This window comes from Betta splendens, chromosome 22 (genome assembly GCF_900634795.4).
Source record: "Betta splendens chromosome 22, fBetSpl5.4, whole genome shotgun sequence".
NCBI classification, from domain to species: domain Eukaryota; kingdom Metazoa; phylum Chordata; class Actinopteri; order Anabantiformes; family Osphronemidae; genus Betta; species Betta splendens.
This window is the reverse complement of record NC_040900.2, coordinates 5754421-5776520: the sequence shown is the minus strand read 5'-3', so window position 1 is coordinate 5776520 and position 22100 is coordinate 5754421. Positions and strand designations below refer to the sequence as shown.

Sequence of the window (22100 nt, the reverse complement as noted above, 5' to 3'; positions counted from 1 at the left end):
ATTTCATACATCCTTTATTTGGCAAACTCGTTCTGTGGCGAATTGCTACTCACGCCCGTGTCTCATGAATTTCCCTCTAATGATATTCATTTTGTGTGCCTGCTAGATAGTTTTTCAGATGCAAATGAAATTAAAGCAAGGGCAACATCATTAGTATGCCCCTGAAGTTAATATGTGATGGTGAGGTAACTTCATGGCCCATTGGTACTGTGGTTTGTGGGAAAATAATGGAGGGAGGTGGCATCGGGGTTGATGATTTCCCGCACATGCGTTAGTCATCAGTGCCACATATAATGGGGGGGGGGGGCATTAATGAAGTCGAGGGGAGAGGGAGGAAGTCTCCGACACAGAGCTGGAATCTGTCTAGATGTAGCTATGACATTGTCCCCCAGTGTAAATCCCGCTGCCCTCCCTCCTGACCTCTGACCTCGAGCAGCTCAGTTATGCAAAAGGGCCACAGAGTTCGATTAGAGAATGGATGACGCTGCAGACCTTAGCCTGCAGCTCGACTGGGACGTGTGCTCCCTTGCTGTACTGTAGGTCAGAATGTACCGGCAAGCATGCGTGGCACACGCTGAAACGCACCACGCTATTGGAGATTAGTCATTTGAGTTACAGCGGGATATGACAAGTTCAAGGCTGCCGTGGGTCTGACGTGGAAATAGAGTTGTAATTAGAAAGGCTTGAGCCGGAGGGGGTGGCGGTCATTACCCTGTAGATTTTCAGCAGGATTATTCCACCAGCCTCTGATTCAAGATGATCCATAAAAGCCCCGTGACGGTTGCTCCCCCGTCGCTTCCCAGGGAGCTGTAGCACCAGGTTGATGCAGCGCCTCTTATTGGGATGCGCCGCTTTGCACGGCCTGCTTGTGTCGTGCAGCAGCACTGGGTGTGGCACCCTCTGCTTCTGCTGCATGGCTGCTCAAAGGTTAGACCCCCTCCTGACCGGGACAGACGGCGGCTCAGCTCAGTTCCTTGTCGACCTTGAGGGATCGATGCCGAGGTAGTACAGCCGAGCCGGGAGCTCATAAATAAGGATGAAGGATGGCCCCAGAGGCCCAGCTTGAGGAGGGTGTGGGGGCGTGGCACAAAACACCCCGGCATGGAGAGACATGACACAGACACTCAGCTGCACCCAGATTAATTACGCCTGCCTGTTTCCACATTACCATCCAGCTCTCCCTCTGGGGAACCTTGACTCCATGAACCCCACATGCACTCATCTTCCCCCACGCACCACCGCCTCCGCCCACACATCGTAGACCATGTCAGGGGAACAGACAGGTCACTGTAACTCAGTCTTGTATTTTACAGCTTTAAGACACTCCGCCAGGCTGCACATTACAGTATTTATGCTACTTATACTTAGGTGTCACAGATGTTGTGTACATAACATAAACTAGATAAAATAAGGCTCCTTTCATCTCACTGCACGTGTGTAATTATACGTGCAATGCACTAGCACGCTCTGGAAGTGTTTTCACATTACCTGCATTATAACAGCGGCACATTCATCAGTCACCAATCTGTCTGCAGAGCTCTGGATATTGATGGGGCCCTTGAAAAATTGCTGTCATGGATAAGTCTTTGCCAACACGAGCCATAAAATGAGCTGTAGATCTATATGGAGGGTTAATGGAGCTTAAGACCTGCCACCGCTTAATATATCAAAGACTAATTATACACTCATTGGGTTTTTTTGTGTTTTAAAGTCTAAAATTTCTTACCTTAAAGTTTGCTTTTTGAGAGGTTTTATTAGAAGTCTAAATGACTGAAGAATCGTCCTAACGACCGGGAAGATGTTACAGATAAGTTACAGTACAATCGTTTGTATTTATGTAGTTGACTCGTGATCTGTGGCCATGTTGGTTCGCTCCTCAGTGCACATGGATAAAACTGTTTCTGTGAAATAGACGTTTTCTGAGCCACACTTAGCCGTAAAACCAAATGCCACGACAGGGAGAGCAGCTGACATTTCAAATAACCTTGTAATAAAGTATGATGTGATAAAAATGGTGACAAGATGTATCATTCTGTTCGCACCAGGGGGATGTGAAAGGTTTGTGTTGTAGGCGGGGGGGGGTGTTCCTTGGTCAAGGGGTTTTAGCAGTGTGACCTTTGAGGTGAATGTCATAAAAGGGCACCATTGTTCCACCTACAGACTCTTTAATATGGGAATCTCATAGATGTATCAATGACAATCTGTTTGACACCTTAAGATCAATACTGCTCTGCTGTGGTCTACAGTATGTTTCCTCAGCAAAGCAATGGTCATTATTGTGTTTAATTAAAGTGATTTATGTTTCTCTGTATGTTTACACTATATACTCTACAGTATATCCCCTGCCCTGATACCTGATACCTGATCTACTGTAGATCACAGGTGTTTTCCCTAGTGGTTCTACAGTAATTAGCTGGACACTTATTTCTGCCAGGGTGCGATGAAAAGCACAAAAGTGCTGCTGATGGAAAACGGGGCCCCCGAGCTAAAATAGTGCGCAGTCAGTATGTGCAGAGATAACACGAGGCTTACTTCAGACTGACATGTGAATTAATGATATTTTTTATGAGCGGATTCCATCTGATTCTTTCTGGAGTTTTTAAATCCACTAGAACCACCAAACAATTAACCCGATCGGGCTTTATCTTTTGCTCCCATGCCCACATGCTACGAAATGTAACTTCATGCTTGTGCTGATGTTGTACATTTCCTTACTTTATCTACTTGCATGACTCAGAGCTTTATTCTCGCTCCTACCCCTCAGCCGCTATCTTTGCCTCTGTCTCCATGTTTCTATCTCGCCCTCTCTATGCAGCTCGCTAGCGCTCTCGTTCTTATGGCTCTGAGCATCTGACGTCTATATGGAGAAGATACTGTCGCTGACATCCTCGGCTGCGGCGCTGTAGGTTCCTGGTGAGAACATGACAGACGTCTTGAGTCCTCGCCTCCGTCTGCACGTCAATGTGGACTCTTATCCGTCGCCGAGTCACCTTGCTCTGTCAAAAAACGTCTCCATCTTACGGGTTTCTTTTTCTGAACCAAAAAACTTATCTATCACTTTCCGAGACTTGGAGAAGGAGCCCAAAGAACCTCCTTCTGTTTGTTTAACACAGGGGTGTCAAACTCAAACCAGTCCCTTGCTGGTTTTCCAACTCTCCCTACCCAAGAGCCTGCCCATTACCTAGATCAGGTGTGTCAATCAATCCAACAGATGCACCTGTTCAAGGTAATCAGCGTCGTCCTCTTGATCTCACGAACAGCATGTGTTGCAGCATCGTGGCGTTCGCTCACTTGTCTGGGGTGGGAAGGGTGCACGCTCTGCTGTTTGTATTGATCTACTCCTTGGTATCCTGCTCCTGAAATAGCACCAACGGGGACACACGGAAGAGGATGTTTGTCACTTTAGAAGCCACTCCTCTTTCTCCCCTCAGTCGAGGCGCTCTCCACCTCCTGAACCAGAACAAGATGACCTCTCTGAGAACAAACCGTGACCTTTATACATCAGGGACTGTAGTTTACTCACAGCCAGCCAGTGCCTGTGGGAGGAACTTCTCTTAACTAAAGAGGCTGTGCCATAAATCAAATAGAGCAACAGCTGTTCTTTTCTCCTTGTATTGATATAGGCTGAGATACCTGAGCTGGACTAAGACAAGCCTGATGCTACTGCTGATGAGAGCATCCCTCAAATCTCTTGTATTTGACACCCTTCATTATACCCAGTAGCTTTCCCTGTTTACCATTTGCCATGTCTGTATTTTAAAATGCTTTCATGTTCTGTTCCCGTGATTTGTATAGAACAGCGGTATAAATTAGTGTTAGACTGGGCTTTTTTATCTCCACACACGTATTTGTAACATGGTCCTCTGCATGGGGGAACAGACGCAGATTAAGCCTGCAGACCTCTGGACCAAATGTAGGGAATAACATTTTACAGTGGTGCTATATGTAGGTAGACATGGAAACAATGATGTTGTACAGTAGCATATTAGCTGGTCCCTGCAGCCATCGCGTGTGTGGCGTCCTGAACACCCTTATTAGTCCTTCCTGTACCGGCCTTGAACATTGATTTAATGAATGCTTGTTTGTAGCATTTAGTATAAAACATGATCCATGTGACATAACATCATTAACCACTCACTCACCAAAGCACAATAAGGGTTTTTTTAATTTCTAAACAGTCATTCTCACTATATTCGTCTCTCACTTTATAAGTCAGTGGAGCTTTTTAAATCCCATCATTTTTACATATAACCTAAATTATTTTTTTGGATGCAATGTTTAATTACTGAACAGAACCATTAAAATGAACACCTGTGCTCTGCCGCATGTTCCATGTGGATATCTTCAGTATAGATTTTTCATTAAGGCCAGTATTTAAGCCAGCGAGCTCGTAAAAGAAGCCCCCTTGCATTGCATTATGTGTTTTTAAATGCAGAAGCTTTCAATCATCCAGCAAATGCTGAGGAGGAAGCAATTGGGCTTTAGAGCTATAAGGCTGCAGCAAGGTTTTATGTGTATATTTGTTTCCATCATGGAAAAGCGCTGCTGCTGGAAAAACGCTTGACACCACTGTCTCTTACTGTAAATGAGTGGACTGGCTGTCTAAACACTTGTCAGTGTTATTGATGGAAGCTGCTGATCCATGTCCACCCAGTGTCGGCCAGTACACTGCCACTGAGCTCCATGGGACAATGTCTCGCCCCGTTATACAACAATAAAGAGCTGAGGTATGGAAACGGGGCTCAGGTATAGGAGGAAAACGACGATCCGAATGGAGGAGACAGGACAGATGACACTGGTAGACCGTCCGATGGAAAGGACTTTGCTGATGTCTGCTGTGTAATAGAAGTCGACATTTGCAGGTGTCAGCGGATTTTTTTATGGAATCTCCCCCCTCTCAACGGGGTGTCACGCCAGATATTTCATGTCAACAGCAGATGCAGAGAATCTTTCCGCTCCTGTTTCACTCCAACCTCCCAAAAAAAAAAAAAGAAAAAAAAACAGGCCAACAGCAGGGCAACCTGTCATCCACGCGGCCACAAACATGGGATTCATTATTTGCCCCTGAACAGAGGAATTTAACTCCGTTTACGCTTCCTGCTTATTCAGATGGGATTCTATGGCACCCAACAAACTATGTATATGTGCAGTGATGAAAATGTCACTGCAGACGCGGAGTAATGACTGCGGCTGTAATGACCATGGTGACGTTAGTGCTAATAGTAAAAAAGACTGACGGGCTAAATGTGACCGTGGTTCTGTTGTTTTAAAGCAAAGCGATCATATGGACAGTACTGTACATTATTATTATTATTTTTGTATTAGGGTTTATTCAGGATGACTGCATTTTAGCTTATGACTAGAGTGTTATTATTTTAAACAAGGCGACTCCTTAACTAAACAAAACTCCCACCTATCTGTTGTGTTCAAGAAGCAATTGATCACATTGAAATTGTAATAATTGTAAGTTTGCACGATGACTGTTCTTTGCAAGTTGCCTGGAATTTATTCATCATCGCGTCATAATCGCATTGAGGCAGGAAACCTCCACCGTCAGTTTTAACCTGGTGCGTAGACCATATTTCCTGTGAGACCTCACCAATTTAATTTGTAATATATTGCTAATTTAATCCCACCGTTGATTCTGACCAGATGTTTCAAGGTGGTCTGCGACGCTGTTATTGCCACCGCACATATCGCTCATCTCCCTGTCTCCTCTGCCCAGCTGCCCTGTAATTATCCTTGTGCTGTCTCTGTGCGGTGTGGTATGGCATGTGGGGGGCTTTGATCTTTCCCCTGCTGTAATGGTGGGAAGCTCATTACCTGACATGTACTGTTATACAGGTGCAGGTTTAATATGTCTATAATTCCATGTGCTTGTGTATATAGAGATATATCAGATCTATAGATCAAAGCATAACATTGCAGTGCTTATTATATAAAGACTTTCGTGTTTGAATCCTGCTTCAAGTCTACACGCCTTCATGGTTTGATAGTGACAAGTAGGAACATTGCTTATTTTCCTTTTCTACGACTGGTGAGGTTGGACAATAGGCAAAGTGCTGGTTTGATGTGAGTTTGCATTCACTGGGTCTCTACTGGTCCAGGCTATTGTTTTCCAGGCTATTGTTTTCCTTTGCATGAAATGCATGGGGAAAGCTTTCCAGGGTGTTGGGATCCTCCTGGTGCATGCATCACCTGCCCTTCACGTCCTTCCTCTGCTCTCCAGCTCGGCCCGTCTCTCATGCCACTGTACCCATCATTCTTTGTGGCCTCTTTTAGTCGTCTTGGACTCTGGAATAGTGTCAGTCGTGGATGAAGTGGGTGTACTCTCTGAAGATCCCCCATCCCCCTGGGAGGTGCAAAATCAGACCAAGAAGAAAGTGACTGGAAAAGAGATTCAGAAGTGAATACGGAGACAAAAATGAACAAGATAAGGCCAAGCAGTGGAAGCGTGTGCACCAAGGAGCAGTTTGTACAGTATTAGGTCAATATCTCAATCTCAGTTTCTGCGGTGCAGTTCTGCCATGCAGTATCAGCTTCTTCTCCTCCGTTTCAACAAAAAAAGCTGTCAGACAACCATTTACTCTCTGTCTTTGATGTGAAAGTGTTAATGTAGTTCTGAGGCTCTTCACGCCACGTTAAAATACAGATTCCTGAGCTTTCAGATGGATTTGATAGTAGTGGAATTATTATTATAGAGCTGATGTAAAATTGTCCTGCAGCCACTGGAGTAAACGTGACTGCCTGGGGTTTTGTGGATGCAGCAACAAAAGGTCAGAAAAGAAGAATCACCTGAGAGAGAGAGAGAGAGATAGAGAATGTTTATCCTTGAGGATGGAGACAAACAAGGAAACATTAATTCACTAACTGTGTTTTTGACGATCTACAGAAGGAGCTAATTAATTATAGCCAGTACAAGCAGAGAAAGAGAGAACGAGCGCATTACCCTTGTAGCCATCGGTCACGTGTTGAGGGACTTGATCTTGTCACTGTTTATTTTAGCTGTAATTAATTCCCAGCCCTCTGGAGCTTCTTGCTAGTTGGAATCCACATTTAGACCGTATACGTCTTTTTTGTCTGATATAATAAGTGCTTAAAAGATTTGCAAACATGATCATCACACACAAACTTTCTGACACAATTTGAAGGCTCTCGGTCCAAAGTCTAAATCCCTCTTTCTTATCCTTTGCCAATTTATAATTTTCTAACTATGGATTAAAGATTTGTGGCTCATCCTTCTTCCACCCTTTTCTTTGATGAAAAGCTTGGCAAAGATTATGGACCCCAAACCTGTAGTGAGGATGAAGGAATTTGTCACCTCTAAGCAGGTGTCAGTTTCTTAAGTCATTGCTAGTTTCCAGAGTCATGTGTTTTTATTATTAAAACATATAGTTAGATCCGTACAGTTCATTTTAAACAGTAAATTATAGTAGTTCACATGCAAGGCACTTGCATTTTGAAGTTGATTAGATTCAAATATTTAAAATACACTTGAAATCCCTCTTTACTGAAGTGGTTATCATGTTAATTACATTCAATACTTTTTATTCTTTTTGTAAAAGTAATGAAACTAATGCAGTGTTTTTTTAACCACTAAAACTATACTGCTATATTTCCTCCCCCCTCTACTGAAGAATTGCACTGTAGCCTGGTTATGAATCTTCAGCTGCTCTGATTTAGTAATCGTGACTCCTGCGCTCCTCTGACAGCTGTGATTTGTTGACTTCATCAATCTCCCTCTCACAGACAGGCATATTTGATATTCAGCATCTATGTGCAGGGATGATCCTCTGATACTGTGTGTTACTCTAGCTATAATAAAAATAAAAACCCTGAACTAGATATTTGGGGTTAGAACGTAGTCACTTCAAATTAGTGATTTCCTTTTTATTATTGTTTATTTACCATCATGACTTTCCTGATGTTAATGTACCATGCTTATGATTTGGTGTTCATAACCATGAGTGCTGTAGTTTTGTCCAGATCCAGGACGGAAGTCCTACATCTAAACACCACATCATACCTCAATTCATCCCAGTTTCAGGCTCAGATGAATTAAGACCTCGCCTGCCTGTCATTTCCTGTTTGCGCATCGATCGCAGATTCTCATCAGTCTTGAGTATTGAGATATTGCAGCAAGGGGGGTCATGAATCTCACGCAAAATAGCAGCACACGATATAAGTTAGGGCCTAAAACAGGGGCTCGTTGCTCAGCGGAGGCTCTGTCACACCAGGGCTACGACTGTAAATCCAGGCCTGAAGCCTGTGATGGGTACGTGGGGATTGAAGTGATGGCCTTAATGCCACCTGACCTGCAGGTTAATCATGATGTGCTGTTTAAGCAGCCTAGCACCAACAGGAGCACACCTAAAAACACCCACGCCGTGCTTTGCGCACACAAACGCGCTCACTACACTAAATGTGCATGTAACTAATGGCACTGGAGCACACAGTGCCTGTCAGCGTGTCCCCATGGGAGAGGGAGGGTCTCTGTTACCCTGACCTTTCATTCTACCGAATTAACATTTCAGTCAGCGTCTGTTCTCCTGGAGGAATTACTTACTGTATCACATGGGGGATTACACATAGCGTTAAGTCCTGTAACCTACACCTTGAAACATTGCAATGTCACCAGGGGGACATGTTATTCTTGTTAAATGTGCAAAGCAGTTGTTCATCACACCACTTATATTAAGCATTATCCTTATATCTTGATATGCACCATTAAAACTGTCTCCTCTTGGTGCAAAGTGCATCTTTCCTATGTCGTTTAACCCATGTAATAAGATACAGTCTGTGTTATTCTTTTGGTTGAATTGAGTCATTCTGTCATTAGCTTTCTTCTGTGGATTCTTTAAAAGTGCATTGACCGCACATGCAAAGCAGGTCCTGCATGTGAGCTGTGACTGTTGCTGCATTCCCATTATGTGGAATGAATATGCTGACTGGACATGCATAATGCATGAGAAAGGGGTGTTATTGTAATGCTTGTTTCTCACTGGCAGTCCCCCCTGCCTCTTTGTGTCGTCCAAGCAGACATTTATATTCACTAAAAGGGACATCACAGCACTGCAGGCCCATGGCCCTCAATGCGGTGGCAGGGGGAGAAAGCAGGAAAACTGAGAAGCCCAGAGCTGCGACTCATTATAGTTGGCCTCGCTCACTTCCTCCCTCTGTCTTCCCTGCCTCTCCTGTCGTCTTCTGTCAGTCAGCCCGTGGCCCTTTAGCGAGCGTCTCCCTCTCTCTCCCAGTGGGTTCCCACCAGTCAGTGGATTGGCCCTGGATGCTGGCACTAAGCGCTAATTACACCGTCTATCTCACCACAGTGACAGCCATGGCCAAGAAGATCTCGGCTCGCTTGTTTGCTAATCCACAGCATGAGGAGCAACACTGCAGTGAATGCTCACCGCCGATGAATGAGTTTCAGATGACATGTCCTGTAGGAGCCTAAAATGCACACTTAATATGTTCCAAATGTATAATAATAATAATAATAATAATAATAATAATAATAATAATAATATCATCATGTTATCCTCATGTTTGGTGTGTGATTAAGGCCCCGTAGAGGCAGAGGGTCAGTGGGAGAGAGCGGGCACCTCACCATCTCTGCTAGTGTGAGTGACACAATGTACAGTATATCGCTTCCCCTTCATAGAGATGTGTCACGTGACAAGAGGGCTGATCTGCAAATGGATGAGATAAATGTATATGTCATTCACAACCACATGGCATCCCTTCTGTACATTGTAGTGAATTGACAGTGAATGGCAGTGGAGATACTGGAACCCCTTCAGTCCACTCCAGCCCTTGAAGGCACCTGCAGACCTCTCCTGCAAAGCCGGAAAACATCAGTTTAGTCAGCTGCTTCCATGTCAAGGTGATAACAAAGAGCCTGAGTCCTGGCTAAGTGAAGCCCTGCTGACTGCTGACCTTTGTCTTTCTACATCTATCATAGCAAGCTGTGTGTGTGTGTGTGTGTGTGTGTGTGTGTGTGTGTGTGTGTGTGTGTGTGTGTGTGTGTGTGTGTGTGTGTGTGTGTGTGTGTGTGTGTGTGTGTGTGTGTGTGTGTGTGTGTGTGTGTGTGTGTGTCGGCGGTGAAGGCTGCTTGTTTGCGTGCCAGTCGGTGCATTTGGATTTGTGCGTGAAGTGAGGGACTTTGAAGGATCTGTCTTTGTTGTTGCATTGCGTGAATGAGCAATCTGTCCTGCTCATATTCAGCCAAGCATATCCAGCCCCAGCCCTGCCTGTGGTGACAGGGAAGCCGTGGTTGCTTAAGCCACTTGACGTTGTTGTGGCAGTGCAAAGTTGTTAGGCGGAGGATGCGTTTGTGTTCTGCCGTCTGCAGAAGTAACAGGAACCTGGTAGACGTCACACCACATACTGTACTGTACAAGCTAAAAGCTGGAAGGCAGAACCATAACATACTTGACCTTGAATGTTTCAAATTGTAATTTTAGCTGTAAGGAATGACGCTCAGCGTGTTACAAGCAGCTGTAAGTTGGTGTGAATAACATTACAATCACTAATAACAGGGATGAGGGATTCCAGCGTCTTGGGAATGGTGAGGTGCAAGTGTCATCACAGGGTGAGATTATTGGTTTTCCTGTCTCCCACAGGGATAACAGTGGCTTATACAGCGCTGTGCACAGAGATATGGCAGCGCAGACAGACAGCTGGATGTGTTTGTCTGTACCAGAGGCTTCCCTGAGGCTCTTTATTACAGCCAGTCCTACTCTGCATCTTTGTCACTTCCTTTCTCCTCCTTCCTACCTTTTCTAATCCACCTTTTCTCCACCCTCCTAAATATCCTGTCTCTGTCCTTTTACCTGTTCTTCATTTCCCTCTTTACTGCAGCCACTCGCCTCCCTCCTGCCGTTTGCTCATTTAAGCCCAGCTCCTCTTCTTTCCGCAGCCTGCCGCCGTTTACCAGTCATTCTGTCTGTGCGTGTCATGCCTTTCACTCTGGGCTGATTTACCACGCCACAGGGGAGAGAAAGGTGGAGGAAATGGAGCTCAGAACCCATCGTTAGTAGCCAATGAATTGTTAATTAGGCCAACAAATGGTGCAGTGCCTCCAGTATGGCTGGAGCGCTCCCAAAGCAACAGAGGTTGGAGTCCCGTCACCTGCACTTGCTTTGTTGGTTCATTATGTGCTGGTCTGCGACAAGCGTTGGTAATTTAGTGTCACTGCACATACAGTGCAGTACGTGTGTGTGTGTGTGTGTGTGTCCAACGTGACAGTTAAAGGAGCTTAAGCAGATTTCAGGCCTAAAATGTGAAAAATGATCGCCGTCCTTGTCGCTTTGACTAAGTTAATGTTTTATGATGGAAGGCGTTCTGAATAAATGAGGGGAGAGAAAAGCCCATTATGAGGACGTTGTCAGCAGGGCGTGGACGCGATGCTCCACGTGCCGTTGGTGATAATGGGCACCGCAGCCATGTCAGTCTGACTTCATGTGCATTTAATGAGGACACCAACAATGCAGACATTTAAAGTCCCAAATTACTGTTATTTTTCGCTCCTTCATTAAATTTTAACAGCCTTTTCTGAAAATGGCCAAGTCAAGGACAGCAGTGGAGAAGCAGCATCCCTCCCACCTCCTATTTAATACTATCTAATACTAATTTTAAATGCTTCTACAATTGCCCTTAAGGTGCACTTTAGGTGGAAGTACAGTATTAATGCTTTACTTTTTTTAATCGCTGAACTTGGCTTGGAAGAAGATTTCATAATCATCTGCAGTACTGTCTATATCCATCCTTTTACCTCCAAGGTCATTCAGTTTATGTGGATCCAAGTGAGTCCTTGTCTAATTAGCAGCCACATTTCTGACTGCTTGTTTTGCATAGGCTCTGAAGACAAGCATGTGCCTACCGGTATTAATCAGTTCAGTCCACCTGTCGTTCTTTAAAACACGGCTACAAAGGGAAAAACAAACCCACACTTGCCCTCCCCTGATGACTGTGTTATCATCACCTGTTCTGTCCCTCTTTTCTTTCCTCTCCTCCACCCATCGCTTCTTTTCCTCCCATCTGTCCCCATCCTCATTCAGTACATCACATGTCCCCAGCCTGGCTGTGTGCTGACAGGCAGCCCACTGACAAGCTCCCGGGCCATTCTGAGTGGAGCCGAGCCTCTCCTCATGAGTCCCTCAAAGAGACAGTGTCACAGTGAATCCACTCTGGATGCCGGCCAGTGCAGCCTGCATCCTTCAGAGAACATGCAGGAGAGGAGTTCTAGTTTGTGCATCTTTACCATGTAAACTAAGGACAAATGTATCGACAGAAGAAGTGGTTTGTGTCAGAAAACAGTGAATAGAAATAACATAACCAGTGTCATTAACTTGTCACGATGTCGGTTTCTAACACTTCCCAGGACCATGCAGCAGCGTTATTCAAATGTTATGTAGTCAGTGTAAGCCACTGGAGTAAGATTATCATTTTATAATTGGCCCCCTGGAAACAGATCATGTGGCAAAGTCAGTGCCCTCAACAAGGTCATGGAGCAAGATAGGCCCAAGGGGCCAGCAGATAAAGTCTGAAACTTTAGCATAACCACATCGTGTGGATATGAATCATAAATCTGAACTTATCTAATGAAGAAGCACTGTTTCAAAAAATGAAAAGGGAAACAAAAGAGGGGATTCTTCTACAGTAACAGCAACCTGCCTAATGTGATGTAGGTTTAAGTGTTTTGAGAAATATGTACATCAATAAGAGACAATTTAAAAATTTATATTTTGATATTTTACTTGTTATTTTTAATATTACAAGCACCTGATAAAACTAGGCCAATTCAAGTGACTACAGACTAACAGGACAGAACAGTAAAGCCTGAACTAGTTGGTGACAATCACAAATAATCCTAGAAGCAGGAGAATCATTTAGAGGTGAGGCGAGATATTGCTCACTCAATCTTACTGGGCAGATTGCTAGACTCCCTCAGCTGACTGGGCCACGGGACAGGTTAGAATAACAGCAGCTCCCAGGAGCCTGGATGTAATTTAGGCGATAGTAGACTCTAGGTGGTATTCCCCTTATTCTTCTCAGCTCTATACAGCTGCCTTGATTGCATGTACATTGTTTACGTGTGTGTGTGTGTGTGTGTGTGTGTGTGCGCGTGTGTGTGTGTGTGAGAGAGAAAGAGAGGGAGAGAGGAGGTGAATTACATGACTTCTCCCCCAATCTATTATTGAGCTCGTCTCAGCTGATTAATAAGTAAAGACACGACCCCAGAGGATGAGATGAGCCCTGAGCAAATGACAAAGAAATAAATTTATTGCAAACAGAATTATCTTCCAGACTCGAACTTTTTCCGTTCTGGCTTTCATTTGTCTCGTTTGTCGTTGCCTTTTCCATTTGTCAGCATCTTGGTGCTACTATCGCCGCTGCCCTTCAGCGAGTGCTGCTCTGAATTTATCTGGACTAATCAATCTCACTTAATGTTGCTCAGAAGCTCCTCTTCGTGCTGTTGATGGGAAGGGGTTGGTGTGTGTGTGGACGTGCATGTGTGTGAGGAGGGACAAATCAAAAGTAGTTCACCTTTTAAGACCAAAGCTGACTCACAGAAAAGCCAAAAAAACTAGGGCTTGAACATGTGTGACATAAAACTACTGCAAACAAAAAAAAAAAACACAGCGAAGTCCAAGCACGTCCGATTATTCTCTCACACTTCCTGAAAGAAATACACAGGTCAAGCAGCCGCACATGCGATATGCACACGGTGGCACAGATGCTGTCATCTTCAAAGCCACCCAGGGGCAGAATAGAGGATGTGACAACAGCTCTAATGAGCTCGCCTGAGTGGGTGACCCTGGCGCCTGGCGAGAGGAGTGGCGTCGCCATGGAGACGAAGGCGAAGGGCCTGAGTCATGGCCTCATGCAGGTGTTTTTGGATCAGACCACTTTAATTATGACAGATAAAGACACATGTAGCTGCAGTATCCACATGGTAAACAGTTAGCTTTTAAATAGCTAATAGCTAAAAATGTGCCTGTCTCAGACCAGCTTCACCTTCTCACATGATCCCTGCAGTCTGAGCCAATGGTCATTATGCTCCCGGACAGGCCGAACCATGTCACATGTAGTGTTTTAGGTGCATAATGAGTGTGTGCTTCCCCATATTCTCATCTTCCTCACCAATGGAGGAAGAGAGGGAGCAGGAAGGCGAGAGCAGCGAGGGCTCCAGGGTCCTCCCCGTGCTCAGTGATGATATGCGGCGTAATGAACTTCCAGACTTTCTGCATCAGAAGCGTGACACTCGGCATCGCCTTGACTGTCAGCGCTTTCCGCCGCGTATCAGCGAGATGAGGCTCCCCCATAATCTCCCTCCATCCACTCCGTACCAGCTTTTAAGGCTTGCTCTGCCAACGTAAAGCCTGCATTTCATTTGTCAGCCTAATGGTGAAATTTGTAAGGAGTTTAAACTCAGGCTCCTCTTGGAGGTGTCATGCGGAGTTGTCAGTGGGGAAAGAAGCGAGGGCGCTGCTTGGTGTGAAAAGTAATCACTTCATGCTTATACAAGTGTAGTACAGATATACAGTACCGTAGCATTCAGAGAAGCTGAAGGTTGCACTATATTGTATATAAATGACAACTGTAATGTCATCAAATGCACGTATTTCTATCAAATGTTTGGACACCATGCATTTTGGGTTGGGCTCAATGCCAAACAATTAAAACAGCCCAGCGGGTACAGTACACTGCATGCAGACTCACTTACTGTACATTTACTGTAGAAGCACTCTTTTTTTCTTGGCCCGCGAAGACGAGACGCTGGAGCCTCTCATCACACATGAATAATTAAAAGCGAAAGAACGCCTTTGCTTTTTTTTGCAGGGTCAGCGCGCAATCAGTGGGAAAGGTCGAGGCCGGGGACATTGTTCTGAAGGGGGGCAGGGAATGAAAACAAGCTGGTGCCACGGTGCAGAGATGAAAGGGGAGGTGTGCGCTTGAGATTGGGTGACAAAGGGACGGGGGGGGGGCTGACAGTGGACGAGGGCTGAGCACACGACCAAATAGATTTAGAGAGGATGGAGGGGTTTTTTAGGTTATTAGGAAAAATGATTGATATCTTGCTTTTGGTTATTGGACTGACAAATCAATTATGACCTTGAGGAAGATTGAAGAGACTCTGAGCGTTATCACTTATTCCTGCCTCGCGCTGTGCTGTGTTTAAGCTTCATGAGCGCGTTGGCGCTTGTACGTGTCGGAGGGAACTGTAAAGGTTGCTGGGAGGGGTTTTCATGTAAGTGAGCACTTTGTGCGTGCATAACTGTCTGGTTCCGGTGTTGTCACTGTGGCTGCAGAGACGCAACCAGCTTTAGGCTGTGAACGATTAAAAGGCGGTGTGCTCCCTCGTCACAGTAATTTACTGTACATAAAAAGGCAACAATTCAGTATCAGTTCATGCAGTAGGAAGTCTACTACTCCACAATTATTATTATATATTTTATTCTATATCATCCAGACACTGTTTTTGATCTATAATGCACCCGTTCTCTGTTCCATAGCCTCAGGGCAGAGAACTGTTTTCTTACCTGTAAAGGTAAAATCTTCTCCAATTTTTGTGTAGGATTATATCAACTTTCGGGTTAAGTAGTGATTACTAAAATGTTACTCCCCAGCAGACAGACAGACTTTGGGATGACCTCAGATCGCTGCCGGTCCATGTGTCCATTCTTTCCTGCTCTAATCATCAATCTGCAGCCCGGTTCACCAGCCACTGGCACCTGTCAGGATGAAAGACATGGATTAGCGAGCGGGCGAGAGAGAGAGAGAGAGAGAGAGAGAGAGAGAGAACGCGAAAAGGTTGAGCATACAATACTAGCGTCACGTGTCTCGTTGCTAGGGAGGTTCAGTGTGTTTGTGTTTGTGTGATGTAAGTCCAACGCCACTGTCAGGCCTCGCAGCAGGAACAATGGGACGATATCCAGATTTGTGTGTGTGTGTGTGTGTGCGTGTGTGCGTGTGTGTGTGTGTGCGCGGTTTTCTCCAGGAGTCGTGTGTGGCTTATATGATTGTGCGAGATAGCTTGTGCCTCTTCTGTGGCGTTGTTTTGGAAAAGCCTATCACCACACATCAAGCTCACCCATAGACTCAACAACGGCGTCAGGCGCACACACGCATCCACATGGCTCTCGCTGGTCCTCGCCCCCTTTTTCATGTCTAAAAATAGACCTTTTTCTCAATGATCTCTCGGCTCCTCAAAGCGGCAGGCTGCGAGACGTGCGCGCGCGCCGGGTGAACCGCCGCCCGCCGCCTCCGCGCTCACATACACATACTGTACAGGCCCATTCAGGGCGCAGATGGCCGCCACTGTGTGCGAGACAAGGAGCCCCGTGCTCCGCTGGTTAGCAGGGTTCAGGCTCATTGACATGCAGGCAGCTCCTTCCCTTCGGTCCGGGGGAGGAAGCAGCGAGCTGGGAGATGGTTAGCTCGCAAGTCATGATGACCATATGTTCATTACTCTGACTTCACCACTCTGTGCCCTTGGAGAGGATAATATTAGGATTACAATTAACATGACACAATGGAGTGGAACCGACCTGCTTACAGACCCAGAGATGTCAACTTTCAGAGATGTCTGATAAAGGCGGTTCACTGTAGTGCAAAAACTCTTTGGATCAAGAGTCAACTCTTTTTGTTCTTGTGTGGAAAGAAGCATATTTTTTTATTCATAAATTCCCATGTACAATAACTGAACATGAACATACGTACTCTTATTAAGACAAGGAGCTGATGTTGTCATTGAGAACATGGCGATGGCAGCTGATGGTGGTTAAAGAGAAGGACATGCAGTGAGCTGTTCAGAGAACTGGGCTGATTTGAAGGTACCCTTCACATTTTGAACGTTGAGGAGGAGAACGGCATGAGTTTGTTGCTTTCTCCACTTGAACACATAATGCTTGTCTTTTGCCTACTTTGTGCTGTGAATTATGAGCCGTGTCAAAACAAATCACACACAATAAAACGCTTGCTGCCTAATTAGTCGGGCTCTACGCGTTCACATCTTCCTTTATTGCCGCGCACCGCAATGCTAATTAATACAACTGTCATCCCTCATAAACAGGGCGATTCCTGAACTCTTGAGCGTACGTGCGCGTAATCCTCAGATCAACAACACAGGCAGTCGGAGCAGCATGTGTCAGCAGTGGCCAAGCTCTAACAAAGTGCCATCGAGTGCTCGCTCAGGCTTCAATAATAATTGGGTTAGAATAAATGGGCCATGATTTAGGAAAAAAGAAGCCATTGCCAAGCAAAACAAAGCCATGGACAATTCAGTAACCAGGACCCAAGAGAGGGAAGATGGTGGTGAGCCACAGCAAAGGAAAGCCTGCAGCCCAGAGTGTATTGATGTGCTGCCCCTGCACAGGGCCAGCTGTGAATAAAGATATATCTGTTAGTGAGACGGGGCGGAGGGTGGGGAGACGCGGTGACGTTGCACAATTTTATCAGATAGAATGTTGGAACAAGGCAGATGACTGCAAAACAGTGCAGATAGCTGGAAATGTATAAAGAACATGATGTGAAACTTGATGATTAGGATAAGTGACATTATTTCATGTTAAAAATGTTACATTATTAGGTTTTATTCCATCTGATAGACTGAAAAGTCTCTACAGAGAGGCCTGACGCTGCATTCAAGTGTCCTCTGTGTGTCACCTATGCATGACAATGGGTTTTCACCTGGCTTAATCTCAGCAACTACGGCTTAGCAGGCGCCAGAACACGCTGCGCCCACTCATCCTCTGACAACGCCTGAATGGTGCGGTGGTGCACACGTGTGAATCATCTGGCACCTTCGCTTTGACTCAGACATACTGCATTCATGCCTGCGCACAGAACACCAAACATTCGAAGTGAGCTGGGATGAAGACCGTGAGTGGCTGCATCGTTCGGCAGCACCACAACAGGCGGATTCCACCTTCCTCCAGTGGGTTTGCACCGGGAAAGAGATTAAGGCTGCTCCTCTTTCAGAGTCTTTTATAGTAGGAGACAGCGTAGTGGCTCGGATGCAGCGCAGCCAGTGTGTTGCGTTGCCTAAAGTGGGGGTTTGGAAGTCACAGATAATCTGCTTTTTGAAACAATGAGATAGTGTTGCTTTTCATTCGGCTCAGTTAAGCCATGCTCCAAATGAGGAGAGGGAGATAGTGTGGATCAAACGTTTTTGTGTCGAATCCCAAATTTTTAAGTCTCCACTGCTGGCAATTCTCCGTCTATTGTGTTGACTTATTTTGTAGATGATAGAATTTAGCATTTTGGACAAAATAATCCTTACGAAGTACTGATCTCGAGCATCAATGGGAACGGTAGCAGTGCTTATTTCTGAACAGCTGGATACTGATTTAGAGCTTAATTTGGACAGTGGTATTTTTTGTTAAAATACTGAAAAACTGTGAAGTGAACCGATCGAAAGCCAATTACCTCTCAGCAGAATGAGCCTCTCTGGCAGGATCCATAGCTATAATCAAAACTACACATCTCTCCCATTATTACTGTCATTAGTGTTGGGATCTTTAGTAAACCTAATAAATTATAAGAATACACAGACCATCCTGTGTTTGTGAAACACATTATGGTTTCACATAGTAATAAACCCCAAAGGTGAACTCTTGATCCGGGAATAAAAATAGAACCTGAAAAAGCATGTATGCAATATTCCCACTTCACTGTGAGAGAATTATTCATGGGATTATTTAAGAACAATTCATCTTTAATGTTAGTAATGAACAGCTTTTTATTATTTCTATTGTAATCATCACCAGAGTTATGATGCATGAAGCTCACTCTGAGTGAGAATAAAGCAGAACAAATTCTCCTCGTTTTCTTCTCCTGCCTTTATTTGTATGGTAATGTTAGAAAGAGACGTGGAGCCGAATGACATTCTTGTATTACATCAAATATAAGCCGCGCTGTGCAGAATACCAACGACTGCATTTGACTGTGAGGGAAGGAAAAGGACCGAAGTGCAGAATGTGCCAGAACAGCGGCTGAAGCCGGTCCCTGAATGAAATTTAAAACGAGGCAACAAAACCGTTTAAAGTGATTTGTACATGGAAAGTTATTCTGTGGAGAAGTTGGGGGGTTTAAGAGGTGGACAATGCGGAGGCAGGGATCCGTGCTCGCTAATGGAGCCGCTTGCCTCTGGGCCCTGCCACGAAGAACTCAACCATCAACCACGCTTTATCTGCAGCAGGTGCACAAACACAGAGTAGACCGGAGGAAGGGGAAAACAAAGGTTAAGAGGAAAGATCGCATTACAAAATGGAAACCATGGCAACTCAATGCGTTTAGAAAGTCACTGCCTATTACATAAAACCTTTAATTTGGCAACCACTCAGTCACGCACAGTCAACAGACCGCTGATAACACGGTGTGGATCGTTGTTTTTCGTACTATGGTCCACTTCACAAGAACGACCATTATCATAATTCCTAAACTCAGCCTTGTAAATAAAGCTGTGTAAAGGAAGAATAGCTCCAACCTGCAGCTTCACTCTCTCATTAGCGTCCTTATTTTGTATTTCAGTATCATTCGTGAGGTTGCAGCCTGTTGTGGTATTCCTCTGTGTTCATTCAGGACTGAATATGGATTGTCTGCCCACTGTGTGTCACCCGTAAGTGCCCGTGACAACATGTGTGAGTCTGTGGGCGTACGCTGAACGCCTGTATGTTTGCGTCGTGTCGCATGTTCGCTGAATCGCCCCCGGCAGCTCTCGCGAGCCGAGCGATGGGGCCGGCGCAGTGGCCACAGCTGAGCTCCGGCACTGATGAGCAAACAAGTAATCAAAGCGACGTGAAGGAGGGGACACGCTGCATCGGTGACGGGAAGGAGCTAACAGAGGGTGGAAGGAGGGCAATGTGTGGCGCCGTCACGGCCGCGCGTCGGTGCAGCGGCCGACAGGTGCGAGGGCCGTTCGTGCACGTGCGCTTCCTGTGCTGGCGCACGCGCGGTGGCAAAGTAGAGCGGAGAGGATTTTAGACCCTTAGTCTCGTTGGCTAATGGAGTGTGAGAAAGCAGGGCAGCGGCCCGTTTCCCTTCTGCAACCGACAGCCCGGTCACGGAGCGGCCGGGGCGCCTCGCGCAGGCGACACGCTGGTGCGGCCCGGAGTCGGTCACGCACGCGCGACACGCGTTACACGCGCGCTCGGACGGGACTGGATGACGCAATGAGTGTTAAAAGCATTTGATGTGAGCTCAGACGCTGCACAGACTGTTTCCCTGCGCCTGAAGGTTTCTGTACAGACACAATGTGGATGATGGTGAGTGGACTGTGTTTTAGGAGAGAGAATGTGCTGGTTGTTTACTGTGCAGTGTGAATGAAGAGCTTCTCAGATCACTTAGATCACATACAGTAGGAGACATGTTGTGCAGCTACAAAGCCACAGGTCTAGCAGGTTCCAGCCAATTCCATCCTTTGATCCATACAGTTCCTCGTCATCCTCCTTATTCATTGGTGCTGCAGTCAAGCCCCACTTGTCCTCTAGAGGAAATAAGCCCCCATCCCCAAAGTGTCTGTTCTCTTAGAGTCTAATGGAAGACTAAAGAAAGAGGTGTCATAAAGGGCACGCAGGTGAGGGTGAACACATGTACTGTACATGTACATATTATGGAGCCAAAATGCGTCTGATTATGTGTTTGATTATTTTTAATTCCACCCCTCTCTAGAACATGGACTTTTGGACATGCTGCATCACTGATCGGCAGCACGCCGCCCTCCTCTGTGGCCTCCTGTCACCCGACACCAAAGTGGGACATGCAGGCTGGGACACTGGGCAGACCAGACCTGGAATCTGTGGGCTGATTGGAAACGTCACTCCTGAGGGAACGCGCGCGGCCTTTTGACAGGAGAAATGACGGGCGGTGAGTGCTTGCTCAGCTGGCAGACATGAGCACCCAGAGGTGGGTGAAAGGGCCAGGATGGCAAAAGATGAGCCAGACGAGGACCAAAAACAAGGTCACGCAAACTGTGCCACCATTACCTCTGTACAAGGCGAAAGGGCCTTTGAGGTGAAGTCACACACAAAATGTGAGAAAGGCCAAATATCCCCCCAAATATTTTATTTGGATAAAAAGATTTGACTGGAATGAAAACCAAAAGAAGGAAGCAAAAAGTAATGATGCTGCAGTTTTATTCATGTTTTAAAATTAATAGGAATAATTAAAGACACTATCATTGAATCACTGTACGTACAGTGAAACAGGGATGAAATCAAGACCTCAGCTCTGTGTAAAGACAGAAGTATCCAGCCAGACATCTTCAGCATTTCAGCGCTGATAAATTATGCAGTTCAGGATCATCCCAAATGTTTTTCAGGATTTGGGTTTCTCCCGTGTCGTAGTAAACACTGCATGATTTATCAAAGGCTGGAAACAGCTTGTATGACTGCTGAAGGTTCCCACAGAGGAGGGGAGCATCCTGCATGAAGCTACAGGGCCGCGTCCAGATATGACAGCATAGCAAAGGCTCTGTCTGCACGGGTGAGGTCATATGTGCAGGCAGGGAGGCTGAAGTCATGTCTGGGTAGCTGGACATCACATCCACGGCTCCCTCTGCTTCCCTTCTGCTCTCTCGCTCTCTCTCTCTCTCTCTCTCTCTCTCTCTCTCGCGATTACGTGTTTCCTCACTTAACCTTCCGTACGTTTCCTTTGTTTCGGCCTTGTTCTGATTCACTGCACCTATGATGAGGTGCTGAGGTGACGTAATGCAGGTCTGTGCTCCTGAATATTGGAGCAAAACATTTCTAACTGTGTTTCAGACGTGTGAGAGGTCAGTGCAAAGCGAGGGACGACAGCATTTTCCTAAACGTGTGTGTGTGTGTGTGTGTGTGTGTGTGTGTGTGTGTGTGTGTGTGTGTGTGTGTAGATGTGGTCCTGCCTCGAGTTTCCACCTCAGTGAAGAGGAGAATCATTTTAAAAAGTTTCAAAGCTTAGAAACTGTGTTTCTCACAAAAAAGTCTTAATACAATATTGCATAGGTTAGTAATAATATTGTGATATGTTGGCCTCTATAAATTATTCCTTTTTGAATTTACAATTTAAAAAGCAGCTCTCAAATAAAAGGATGTTTTGTTAAGTCTATGGATATTTGT

The 22100-nt window shown here is 45.6% G+C and overlaps 1 long non-coding RNA gene across 9 annotated transcripts in view; it reads left to right on the top strand.

Annotated features, from left to right (window-relative positions):
- Window positions 1-20655: 20655 nt before the first annotated feature.
- The window catches only part of LOC121201992 (uncharacterized), a 37519-nt gene continuing 36074 nt past the window's right edge, over window positions 20656-22100 (top strand). For 3 of the 9 annotated variants that reach the window (XR_008693530.1, XR_008693532.1, XR_005897263.2), the window contains exon 1: window positions 20663-20871. This is a non-coding gene — a long non-coding RNA (uncharacterized LOC121201992). Of the gene's footprint in view, window positions 20872-22100 lie in introns of all 9 variants that reach the window. The other 6 variants (XR_008693533.1, XR_005897264.2, XR_008693531.1 and 3 more) reach the window with 3 other exon arrangements.